This window comes from Scardinius erythrophthalmus (assembly GCF_964197995.2).
Source record: "Scardinius erythrophthalmus genome assembly, chromosome: 15".
Classification (NCBI taxonomy): domain Eukaryota; kingdom Metazoa; phylum Chordata; class Actinopteri; order Cypriniformes; family Leuciscidae; genus Scardinius; species Scardinius erythrophthalmus.
In genome coordinates this window covers 24253077-24265082 of record NC_138235.1, presented here as the reverse complement: position 1 = coordinate 24265082, position 12006 = coordinate 24253077, and the positions used below count along the sequence as shown (strand labels likewise).

Genomic DNA, 12006 nt, shown 5'->3' with positions numbered 1-12006 from the left:
GATACTCTCCCTCATGTTGTTCCAAACCTGCATGACTTTCTTCCTTTCTGTGTAACACAAAAGATGATGTTAGGCATTCTGTTCCATTCACTTTCATTGCACCTTTTCCAATGAGAGTGAATGGTGACTGAGGCTCAGTCTGCATAACATCTTCTTTTGTGTTCCACAGAAGAAAGAAAGTGTAACAACACAAGGGTGTGAATTATGTCTCTTTAAGCTGCATTATCGAGTGTCTGTGTCTGTCTCAGAGAATGATACATCTTCAATAACATTTGAAAATGTGTAAGCTCAAACCTAGTGAGCTTTTTCATTTATTACAAGTACAAATGGAAGTAGGTGCCCCTAAATGCTGCCTATGTAGGTTTCGAGAAGAATGGAGTAGTATTGAAACTAAAAATATCTTAAAAATACCTTTAGTATTTTACCAAGCAATATAGTAGGCTACATTTTTGTCTGTCATGCTCCAGTCTGTCTGTTAGTACACGTGGGCCATTGTCTCAAATCTGCATCAGCACCTCATCACCATCTGAAACCTTCAGGAGAGCTGCAAGGATCTCTTTTTAAAATCCAAGATAGTGAATATATTTAGAAAAAAAGGGACAAAATTATGTCTGCAGATGTCCTCTTAGAAATTTAGATTCTCATTAGAAATCTTGTGTTAAATAGAGTGAATCATTGTGCTTGTTAAAGTTCTTCCTGCCTATTACATCCTGGAGTTGGTCCTCTTTGGTATGATGGACCTGTTGCAACAGGACATGGGAGGAGAAACATTACAGTAATGCATTTCTTTTGAGCATGATTTTAATGATGATATCATCATCTTATTCTTGATTAGTCTATATAGGCTACTATTATATTAAAACGGAAGGTTCCAAAACAGAGTTTTCACAGCAGTGCCATAGAAGATCCATTTTTTTGGTTCCTCAAAGAACCTTTCAGGGATCAGTTCTAAAAAGAACCCATTTCTTTAGCCTAAAGAATATTTTAATAATCTAACCTTCATTGCAAGGTAAATAACCAACATATGTTAGGCTACATGTACTTACCATAGTAATAACAGTAAATTACATGCAACTATCCCACAACCAAACCCTAATGCTACCCTAACCCTATACAGTAAGTACATGTTGTTAAGTCATCCATGGAGGTTGTTAAAGGTTGCCAAAGATGGCAATAAAGAATTTTAATTTTTAAGAGTGTACAGTGTAGGCTAGTTATTAATTCTTATTTATTACCTACTATATGGAAATTTCTCTGTGTAACATCAGATGAGAGTTTTGCTTTGTCTAGTATGTTATTCTGATGATAAACCATCTGTTTATAGTGATAAGCTATAAATAATGCATACATGAAGCTTAGCCATAGCCTGAAATCACACCGTCCATTCCTGTTGGTTTGATGTGGTGATGTATGTGAGGAGTAAAAGCTCATTCATTACACCTCAGAGCAGAGCAGTATTATAATTGTTTACAGCATTGAGACACACACGACTTAGGTTGCGAATAAGGACACGGAAATTTCTTCAAATAATTGAGGATGTCTGTAAATTAGACCCCGCTTTGACTAATCTAATGAATCAGTCCTGTTTCAATTTTGATTGTTGGATTCTTCATTTGCCCAGCGGCAGCGAGTAAATGATTTTCTGTAATGTGAAGAAAATACATAGCTGGACTACCACTTAAGCTCCTGTTCTGTTTTGTTCTTTCAATCATGTTGCAAGCTATAATGACAGAACTGTGCTGGGAAAGCCGACCCCCTAAGCATTTGAGAAAGTAGTGTGCATAAATTAAAGTAGCAATGCATCAGTGGCTGTTTGTTTTGTCAGAAATACACTATTTGTAATTTTCACAGAATGTACGAGTGAATCTGATTCTGACCCATACTGTATATCACTACAGGGCGTGTCACTAAACGTTTTTTTTTAATGATATTGTTTTTTTAACTCATCTTCAAGGTTCGTTCAGGTTGCAAAATGTCATTTGATGTTACTCCCTACCAGAGTTATTATATAAACTAAAAACATTTTTTAAAAATTCAGTAACTGGAAATAAAATAAATGCTAAAGTACATACATTTTTGTTATACCTGCATAAAAAAAAAACTTATTTTATTGTTTGATGCTGAGGAAACTTTTCACATTTTAATTTAGTTTAACTTGATGAATTTAAATCACTAAAACTGAAATAAAAAATAAAAACTATATTGAAATTTAAAATAACTAAATAACTCTAGTAAAAAAAATAATGATTTTTCACCTTTATTCATAGTGTAGGGCAGGGATGTGATAATGTCGAGGGCAAATTATGCAAACTGAATTATGCAAATTCAAATGGAAACTTCATAGACAGTTGGCCAGCAAATATAAACATCTCAGTTGCATTGACAGAACATTCTTAACCCACCCTCAGAGAACAGTTCAAAATTGCTTACTCAAAAAATAGCCTAGTTCCAAATGTTATTACCAAAATCCACATATTATCATGAATGAAAATAACATTATTATTTAACAATAGCTAAATATAAGAACATAACAATTCAGTGTACATATCATTCAGTTCAGACAACATTCCCACAATCAAAAAGGCTTGTCTCAGGGGCTATTTACACGACACAGGTTTCAACAAAAATGTATTTTTATTTAAAAATAAATAAAAAATGTGTCATTCATTTACATGACAACAGGTTTTGGGGGCCTGAAAACACAAATTTTTGAAAATTTTTGCAAGTGCAAGTTTTTGAAAACCATACCGTTATTGTCATATTGTAAACAACAAAAACACTAATTTGTGAAAACTGTGACGTCATGTACACGTGTATTATGTGTTCAGTCTTTAAGCGCGTAGAGTTTCTTTACAAAGTGTCATCACCACATACTGGCCTGGCATGCATAATAATCATAATATATATATATATATATATATATATATACAATCATAATACTCAGCAATTTTGTCATTTTCGTGGATCCGTCTGAACAGGTATCGTTTTGACTATGTTGTCGTCTGCATGCAAAAAATGCGAGGGAAAAACTTCAGTTTTTATTACATCGTGACTGGAAAACACAGTTTTTATTGTAAATTTGTATTTTCTTTTTGCTCATTTTGGTGAACGTGCACATTAGCGCGCATATCCTACTACTCTCACGCTGTAATTACTAAGGTTATCGGCAGGAACAAACAACCTCTCCTGGTTTGGGTTGACATCCTAATCTGATAGCAAATGTATTAAAATTGAGCAGAATATAATATGTTTAGTGGGTCGTTAAATATATTGCGGGCTGCCAGTTGCCCATCTCTGGAGTAGGTGAAATGTTATTTAGCCTACTTTCTATATGATGTTACATCACATGGTTTACATGAATTTTTATACACTTTTCTTTGCAAGTAATATAAAAGTTTTTCAAAGCCATGTATGAAATATGAACACACAAATTCATTTTTTGAATTTTTTAATTTACAAAACGATTTTTGTAAGATTTCTTTCCTCTTATATGTCATTGGCCCTTTTAGATGTGGGAGATTTTTTTTACTTTCCATCCTTAATCAGAGAAATGCAACCACCAACTTTTTTGTTTCCATACAAAAACAGCAGCCGTGTATCCTAGAATCCTGTTTTCCATCGTTCGATCACGTGACATGTATGCGCGCAGGGTCCATGTGACGTTTGTCTTGCAGACCTCTGTACTTGCTGCACTCCCCGGTCCTTTTATTAGGAGCAAGACCTGCCTCTGGCATCTGCGACATCTTTCCGAGCCTTTACATAAGCACGGCAAACCTGACCAATTTCAGTCGTGCCAGACACAGTCGGCTCTGTGGCCCGTCAGCTTTGCAGAACGACAGACAACTGTCTCTGAATCAAAGAATAAATGAGTGATGTGAAACTGGGAGTTGTTTCCATATGGCCTCTCATGAAATGACAAGATTTTGTCCACAGGCTTTTAAAAGGGTCAAAATGGTGAAATTATCAGGTATCCAAGAGGGACTTGCCATCTGCTTGACAATTTCATTTTCCATCTGTCTCTCTGTCTTGTTGAGTGATCATTTTGAATAAAATGAGGTGAAACGGTTTGTCCTCTTAATGTTAATTATTGGCCAGTTTGATGCGCTGTCATATTGATTTAAATCCATGCTATTTTTGAGTGCAGAAATGAGGGTACAAAACAAATTTGTATGTGTAAACACTCAGGATCTCATCTAACAAAATGTCAACGTGTCAGCTGTTATCGAGGAGCAATAGCTCTCTAACTACCACATATGCGTGGGCAGACATGGTTCATTTTTTAAATGGAGAGCACAAGCAGAGTACCGTGGTCAGTGCATGGGAGAAAGTAGAAAAGAGTTTAAAGTAGCAACCCTTCCACTTTATGAAAGTTTTTGATGTTTAGGATGAGGAAATAAGTAGCACAAGGACAGGATAATATTCCTCATAGTTGTGTGCACACAGTTGGGTCAAAAACATGATTTACTTTATTTATTTTTGCCAAGATCTATTAATTTATGCAAAAATACATCAAAATGTGATTTATACATACAATGACCTAAATAAGTCTGTTCTATGATGAGCATGTTATTCATTTAATTGACTTTTGACTTTTTAATATTTTTTGTGGCCATAAAGTAAAAATGTCAGTGCGATCCAAATGTCCTGATATCATAATAAAGAAAAGCCTCTTTAATCGAATGACAAATTTTGAAAATACTAACTTGTATTTTAAGATTTTTCCTCTACTTTTATTATGGACTTTTGTATTTTTCATTAGCCCAAGTACAGCTAACACTGATAAATTGAGTCCAGTCATTTCTCTTGTGCTTACCTGATGTAGGTTTATTTGGCTTTATTCTGCATTGTATTGTTACTTATTTGATGAAGATATATTGTGGACCATTTTGTTTGTGCTTGTTTTTATGAAGATATATTGGATCATATGGTGCATGCATTTCACACCAGTCTGGTCTGTATACCACCCAAGATGGAAAGTCATTCATCTTGCTACTACTGAAAAAGTAAATGTTTTTATGCCATTACAATGCTGTAAGTGCAATATAATTTAGCCCCTGAACTTAATAAGGTTAAAACCTGGCTCAGTCACTGCTCACAGGTGTCTAATGGACTGTGCTGCTAAACTGATATTTTCTTTTTCGAAAAAGAATCTCGATATAAATTGTATTGACCCAGAAGCTATGCATTCCGAAGTGAACTTAATGAAAAGAGAAGAGAGATCCCGGAGCTAAAGAATCTCTATTTCAAAGTGATTAAAAATCAGATGAAAAGTTAATTTGCTCTCATAGCCTGAAGCTGCTAATTTACTTGATATCCACCGAGGATTTGATTTGCAAATGGATTGTTGAGTGATCATCAGTCTTAAGTCAAAACCTTCTCAACTGGAACCGTGTGGAATCATTTTCAACTTTGTTCTGTTTTTGTTACTTTATATTAAGATTAATCAAGTAATATTTCTAAATGGAGAGAATTTGCATCAGGACAGTGTTCTATGTATAATTTTGATTTGTGTAAACTTAATTGTTTTCTCCCTTAATTTCCATGCATTGAATGTCCCAAAGCAAGCAAGAAATTATTATGAATGGACATCCCAGATAATGAGCTGATATTGCATAATCATAATAATATCCTCAATAGTAACAGAAGTCAGATGCAGTCAATATGCATTGATTTTGTCGTCAGAGCAGAAGTGCCCTTATTCCACAGAGAGATGAAAATATTGAACTTCAAAAAGCTCATATAAAAAAATTGGGTTTGCCCTGTAAACTTGGCAGTTAGCCTGTAACTTTATTGAACACATTGCAAAATTACGTGTGCAGGATTGTAAGAATGATAATCTAATCCTCGCTAATTGACCGTCTACTAAAACTAAATCTATCATGACCTCTGATCTTTTTATTCAGTGACAATCATGTTTATCTAGAAAAATGTTAGCCTAGAAATCTAGACGCACCCTAGCGGCAGCAAAATGTATTTTGCAGCCAGGGCAGTCTAGCAACTCTCCATAGACCTTCTAGCTGCAAAAACCTAAATTGGGTCAGGCCAATCACGTCATGTATAGAGTAGGCGGGGGCGGGCTTAACATAATGACGACAGAGTTGCGACGGTTTCCTGCTACTTGAAAACAAAGAATGGCGGCTGCTGGCGAACAGTCTTTCGAATCGACTTTGGCCGCGACTCTGGAGGACTTGGAGTTAAGTTTTTCTTTGAGAAAAGAGCAAAGAACGGCACTGAAGTCATTCTTAAAAAAAGGAACATGTGTTCGTAGTTTTGCCGGCCAGATATGGCAAAAGTTGAATCTATCAACTAGCTCCGCTGTTGGGAAAACGCTCTGGTTGGTTGAAGCGCTGTCCTATTGCGTGCAGAGGGAATTTGAAAGACAGCCGTTTATCCCGCCCCTCGGATTGAGCGTGTCTATGGTGAGCTTGCCAGGCTAGAAAAATTTAGTTCTATAGAAAATATTTCTGATCAAATATGTGTAATGTACAACGCATTAATAAGCATCCAAAACAAAATGCAGATCAAGATCACAGAGAAATGAAAACGGACTCTTCTCGGGTAACACAACAACCTGTGCTGTTTGTTACAAATAATCTCATCATTGTAGGGATAAAAATCTATTTTTCTAAGTAATACTGCAAAATGTATACCTCCATGGCATGTAAATTGTCTCGTCATTGGCATGTGTGGTTAATTTTGGCCTCCAAATGCGAGTGTTCAGACTCAGAGTGGTCTGCTTCAGGGTGCTTTTTCGGCTCTTGGCCCACATCGCCATGGAGATGAGAGTTGTAAATTGGGAAAGCAGGGGATTAGTGTTGGGTCTGTAAACTGTGAGCAGGCTGCTCCACTGACCCACTGCTCATTCAGCGCCATCACATTTGGCTCCTGTCTGCAAATGTTAGACAGTCACACAGCTGAGATATGTGGAGGGGTTTATGGGCAAAATGTTCTCCTGATGTCTGCTTGAAATCCTGACATAACAGAGTGAGACAAATCTCTTGTTGGACCACAGCGCATGCTTTACTGCCGCTGCCACAGACATCTTTCATCAATAGCTTTTGTAGGTCAGCAAATCCCAATTGTGTATCCAACAATGGACTTAGGAGGAAAATGCTTGCTTGATTTCTTAGTCACCATGATATAAAAATTGACTATCCTTATTTTTTTTATGGAATATTACAGTATTTATTATTAATGATTTATCCATGCATGACATTATTATTTTTTATTTAATGTGCCCTCTTAATCTTTAATCAAAACAGTATCATTCTCTTCTTTAATGATGTGTTTACTGGCACAAGGGCAGGACAATCTGTCACTCTCATGATTAGATCAAATGACAACTCATTGGTTCTCACAGAAACTCAAACGTGCTGCGTAACACATGAGAATGAACCTCATTGGTTCTTGCGGGAGCTCAAATGTGCTGCGTAACACATGAGAATGAACCTCATTGGTTCTTGCGGGAGCTCAAATGTGCTGCGTAACACAAGAATGAACCTCATTGGTTCTCGCTGAAGCTCAAATGTGCTGCGTAACACAAGAATGAACCTCATTGGTTCTCGCTGAAGCTCAAATGTGCTGCGTAACACAAGAATGAACCTCATTGGTTCTCGCGTGTCAAGCGAACATGCTTGAGCTTCCGTTTACCATAACTGATATATGCATTGATGAATGTTTATATGTGAATAAAAGCCTAAATTAAATCTGCTCATCATATAAAATGACCGTGTCTCTTCAGAAAATTTGGACTAAACCGCTCAATTCATATGAATTAGTTTTACGATATCTTTGTGAACTTTTGAAGCATCAAAGTGATTGTTACATAGCTGTCAATGGAGAGAGAGAAATAAAATACTAATTATTTAAAAATATCTTAATATGTTCTGAAGATGAATGAAAGTCTTATGGCTTTGGAACGACTTGAGGGTGAGTAATTAAAGGCAGGGTAGGTGATTTGATCCAGAAGCTTTTTTTGTTATGCTGGTTGAAAATTGAAATCAACCCAAACAAACACACCCCTCTCTTCATTGCTCTGAGTTGCTCTCGAACCTCAGCGTCTGTTTTCAGGCCAACCCGCATAGCTCTCTCCAGCACAGAAAAGCTTTTCTAATATTAATGTGAAATTAATATTAATTAAAAGCTCTTTCCTGTTCACAACCCTTCATTTTACAGTGATATTCTTATGAGCTTTTCTCTTTTGTAATGTCTCTCAGCCATCTCTCTTTCTACAGTCTTCAAATCTCCCTCTTGCTTGTTCTCTCTCCTCCACCGTTGCTGATTGGCTACACGCTTGTTGTGTCGGTTTCAACTTTCAAACAGTGTTTTACAAATATCTCTTACTCCACCTTTAACACCGTCTCTCGTCACGTGACACTTTGCTAACTCTGCTGTGCGTTCATGAATGTGTTTTGAAGAAGGCGTGGCTTTGAAGACGCTCTGATGCTTTCAAAACTAGCTCGCTATTGCTAGCTGCTCTGAAAATTGCCTACCCTACCTTTAATGACATAATTTTCATTTTAGGGTGAACTAACCCTTTAAAGGCATAGTTCACCCCCTGGAAATACAACACAAAATTTGTTTTTGGGTGAACTATCCCTTTAAGTATACTGTGAAATTACAAAACCATTTCCTTCCTTATATATGTCAGACTTGTCATTGGGTGCAGACTGGTGCTATTGTTCTTCTGAAGATGAATTGTGAATTTACACAGTCAGACACACTGCGGCGGTCCCCGTGGTCTAGTGAATGTTTTAGCATCCCACCCACAGGTTGACTGACAGATCTGGAGCACAGAGGATCAATGCACTCTGTTGTCTTTCAGGATGCTGAATTCTGAGCGTGTCCTAACACTAGGTCACACGTTCACATTGTGTCATAGCAGCTCATTCCAGGACATGGAAGCTCAAGCTATTGATCAGTTAGAATATCTATTACATTCGGCACTGTTTGAACCCATCATGTACTGGTGTGTACAGTACATGCTTTTTCAGTTGCATAATCATGTTTACGTTTTTTTTTTCCCATTTTAAATTACAGCAGTAGCTACATGAACTCCACAAGTTTGTGTAGATCCTCATGATCCAAAGAGCAGCTTTTGCTTCAGTGGAAGAACATCTGACCATCTGTACAAAAGAGTCTCATGATCAATGTAACATTTATTTGATTAGTGATAATCAAGCTAGAAGCTTCTATATCTCTTATTAATTTTAAGTCAGAACATCCCTCAATCCCCCCAATTTATTTTCAGGTTAAAATCAGATTTTGACTCACACCTTTTTAAAGTGGTCTCAGACTTATGGATCCCATTGTCAGTAACATAACAAGCAGTAAATATAATGTGGGTATTGCAAGTGCTCATGTGTGTGTGTGCTGGCGATATTTGATATAATGGAATGAAATACTTTAAGGATCTGCATAGTTTTTGAGGGGTTGTTTTTGCATATCGTGTATGATCAAAGCTTGATTTTAATTAACTCTACATGAATTTTTCAGTATGTTTCAAGGGCAATCTTTTGCTTCCATCTGGATAAAACAGACAAAACTAACGTTGGAGATCAGGACAATAAAATCATCATGAAATGAGAATGTAGGCCTATATCATGATTAAAAAAAAAAAAGAATAAAAAAAAGTTTTGTAGATTATTTCAGCCATATTCTGGGAAAAAGAAATGAAATTAATTGTGTGTTGATTTATGTCTGTCTCTAAAATAAGTAAATTTCAGTTGGTTCATCCTTACAATTGGACCGCATATTGCAAACAATAGCCAATAATATTTTTGTAAATGTATATTTTTGAAATATCAAGATTCACAAAGATACATTTAAATTCACAAATGTAATGTGTATGTTATAAATCTAAATGTATCTTTTAGTTACACTTTTGTAAAAAGACAGACAGAAGACAGTCTACATCACATTAACGGTTCCCACTTCCAGTTCATTTTGAATCGCCGTAATCAAAAAAGGGTTCTTGATTCAGTAAGAGAACAGTTCGATTCACTGCCTTTGTGAGTCTGATTTAAACTGCTAAATGTGTTCTCACATTTACCATTGCTCTGCGTATTTTCACAGGCAAAAATTTAGTCATTTCAATAGGAATCTGTGCAATTTGGAATTTCCTATGAGGGTGGAAGATATACCCATGCAGACTCTGCATCAGGTTTAAGTTGGTCATGCGAATTTGCCATACTGACCAACAGAAAGTTGCTTGGTTTTGTGACTTTATGGCCAGTGCTTCATGCATCCCGCATATAGACACAAACAAAGCCTTCTTATAGTTTTTAAATTATTGTCACAATTATTGTCTGTTTTAGTCGCAATCTGGAGTCCTAGCCTATATTTCAAGGAGTTCCGGAAGTGGGTCTTTTATGCAGTCTCATATGTCCCATAGTATGGTAATGCAAAGGAACATTGCAGCCATAAAAAACATTAAGTCTAGCTCATAGTTTCTCAAGAGCACCATCACAAGAGCAAATAATATTTCAAGTATTCATCTTCTCAGCCTCTGAGCAGGCTCAGTAAATATCACTTCATCTAACAGTGTTACCGTACCAGTTTATCCACTTAAAATTTCACTGTTGGTATTGTGGCTCGCTCGTAGTAATGTCAAGAGGGAGGATAATATGTTTATCATGTTGGTGCGTTTAATCAACATTACTTAATCCTCCCTACTTGCTAGGATGTTGTGCCATTTATTTATGGGTATTTTGAGGTGTATTCATCTCCATTTGAAGATTTTTGTTTTATCTTTAGCATGGATAGCATAAGGTCACAAAGAGAGTGATTTTGTGTGAGATTGATGAGCTTTTGTGGATGTGCTACTGTTCACCGCATTGGCATGGCTCAGCATGTGCAAACTGGGTGATGAAATGAATAAATAAAAAATGTGGGACTGAAAGTTGTGCCTTGGCACGCTGACCTAAAATCCAGTGAAGACTCGCCATGTTTCCCGTGGGATTAATCCAGTGTGGCATACAGAGTGTAGCGCAGCCTGTAAGGATTATATGTACTGGACTTGGGCTCCCGCTGCCCTACTTTTCATTAAAATATTTAGAGAGAGAGAGGGAGAGAGATTGCATGAATGCCTGGACAGATGGAGTGGGGGTTTGATTAAACTGTGCACCAAGTACTGGGAAATGCTACAACTTTTTCTTTCAATGCACAGACAGTTGTAATTTACTGGATTTCATGATTTTGTTGCAGGGATATTTTACTTGAATGCATGACGCTATATTAGTAATCATATTTTGTGCTTTTTTTTTTGACCCATGAGCTTATAAAGTCTAAGAGGATTGTTTGTTTCCACTTGTATTTTCCTCCCAGCCTCATCATATTCTCACATTCACTGACCTAAACACACAGCGATGGTGCTGTTCCTGGGAGAAATATCTTTGGTTGCCCCTGAGCTGCAGAAGCTGCTGAAATATAAATGAGACACTTAATGGCTGAGGCTGTATCGAGCTAGTGTTTAACAGGGATCCCAGGATTGTGTGTCACGGGGCTTCTGGCTTCGATCTCAGGAAGTCCTCTTGCCACTTGCCAAATCCCGATTCATAAATGCCACCGGGAGTCTGTGTGTCACACTGGATGTGTTAGTGTTGCTGTGACTGGGGCCCATATTACCTTGCGGGACCCCCATATGTGATCCTTCCTCAAGACATGAAAAGTGCTCAATCACATTTCTTTTATAGCCTACATAAGAAATAAACAGCTATACATGCTACAGCCTTTGGACAGATGGTTGTACTCTAATTTTTCTAGATATTTTTTGGGGAAAAACATTCCTATCTCCATTCTGAATATTTCACACAATTGGCTTGCGGGATGTTCACATGAAGTGTGGTTTTGCGACTTAGTTCTTATTTGTTATCTTTGAGGCTGTCTGTATGCAAGTGTGCGAGTCCTTAATGCTGATTTTTGGCTGATATACAGACTTATTGATGACTCATCCTGCATAGATTTTGTCCAATAAAAAGCCCTCAGAAATGAGTGTCCAGCCCCCCT

The 12006-nt window shown here is 36.9% G+C and overlaps 1 protein-coding gene across 1 annotated transcript in view; it reads left to right on the top strand.

Moving 5' to 3' along the window:
- The window catches only part of ephb2a (eph receptor B2a), a 60279-nt gene that overhangs the window by 551 nt on the left and 47722 nt on the right, over positions 1-12006 (top strand). The window lies entirely within an intron of this gene.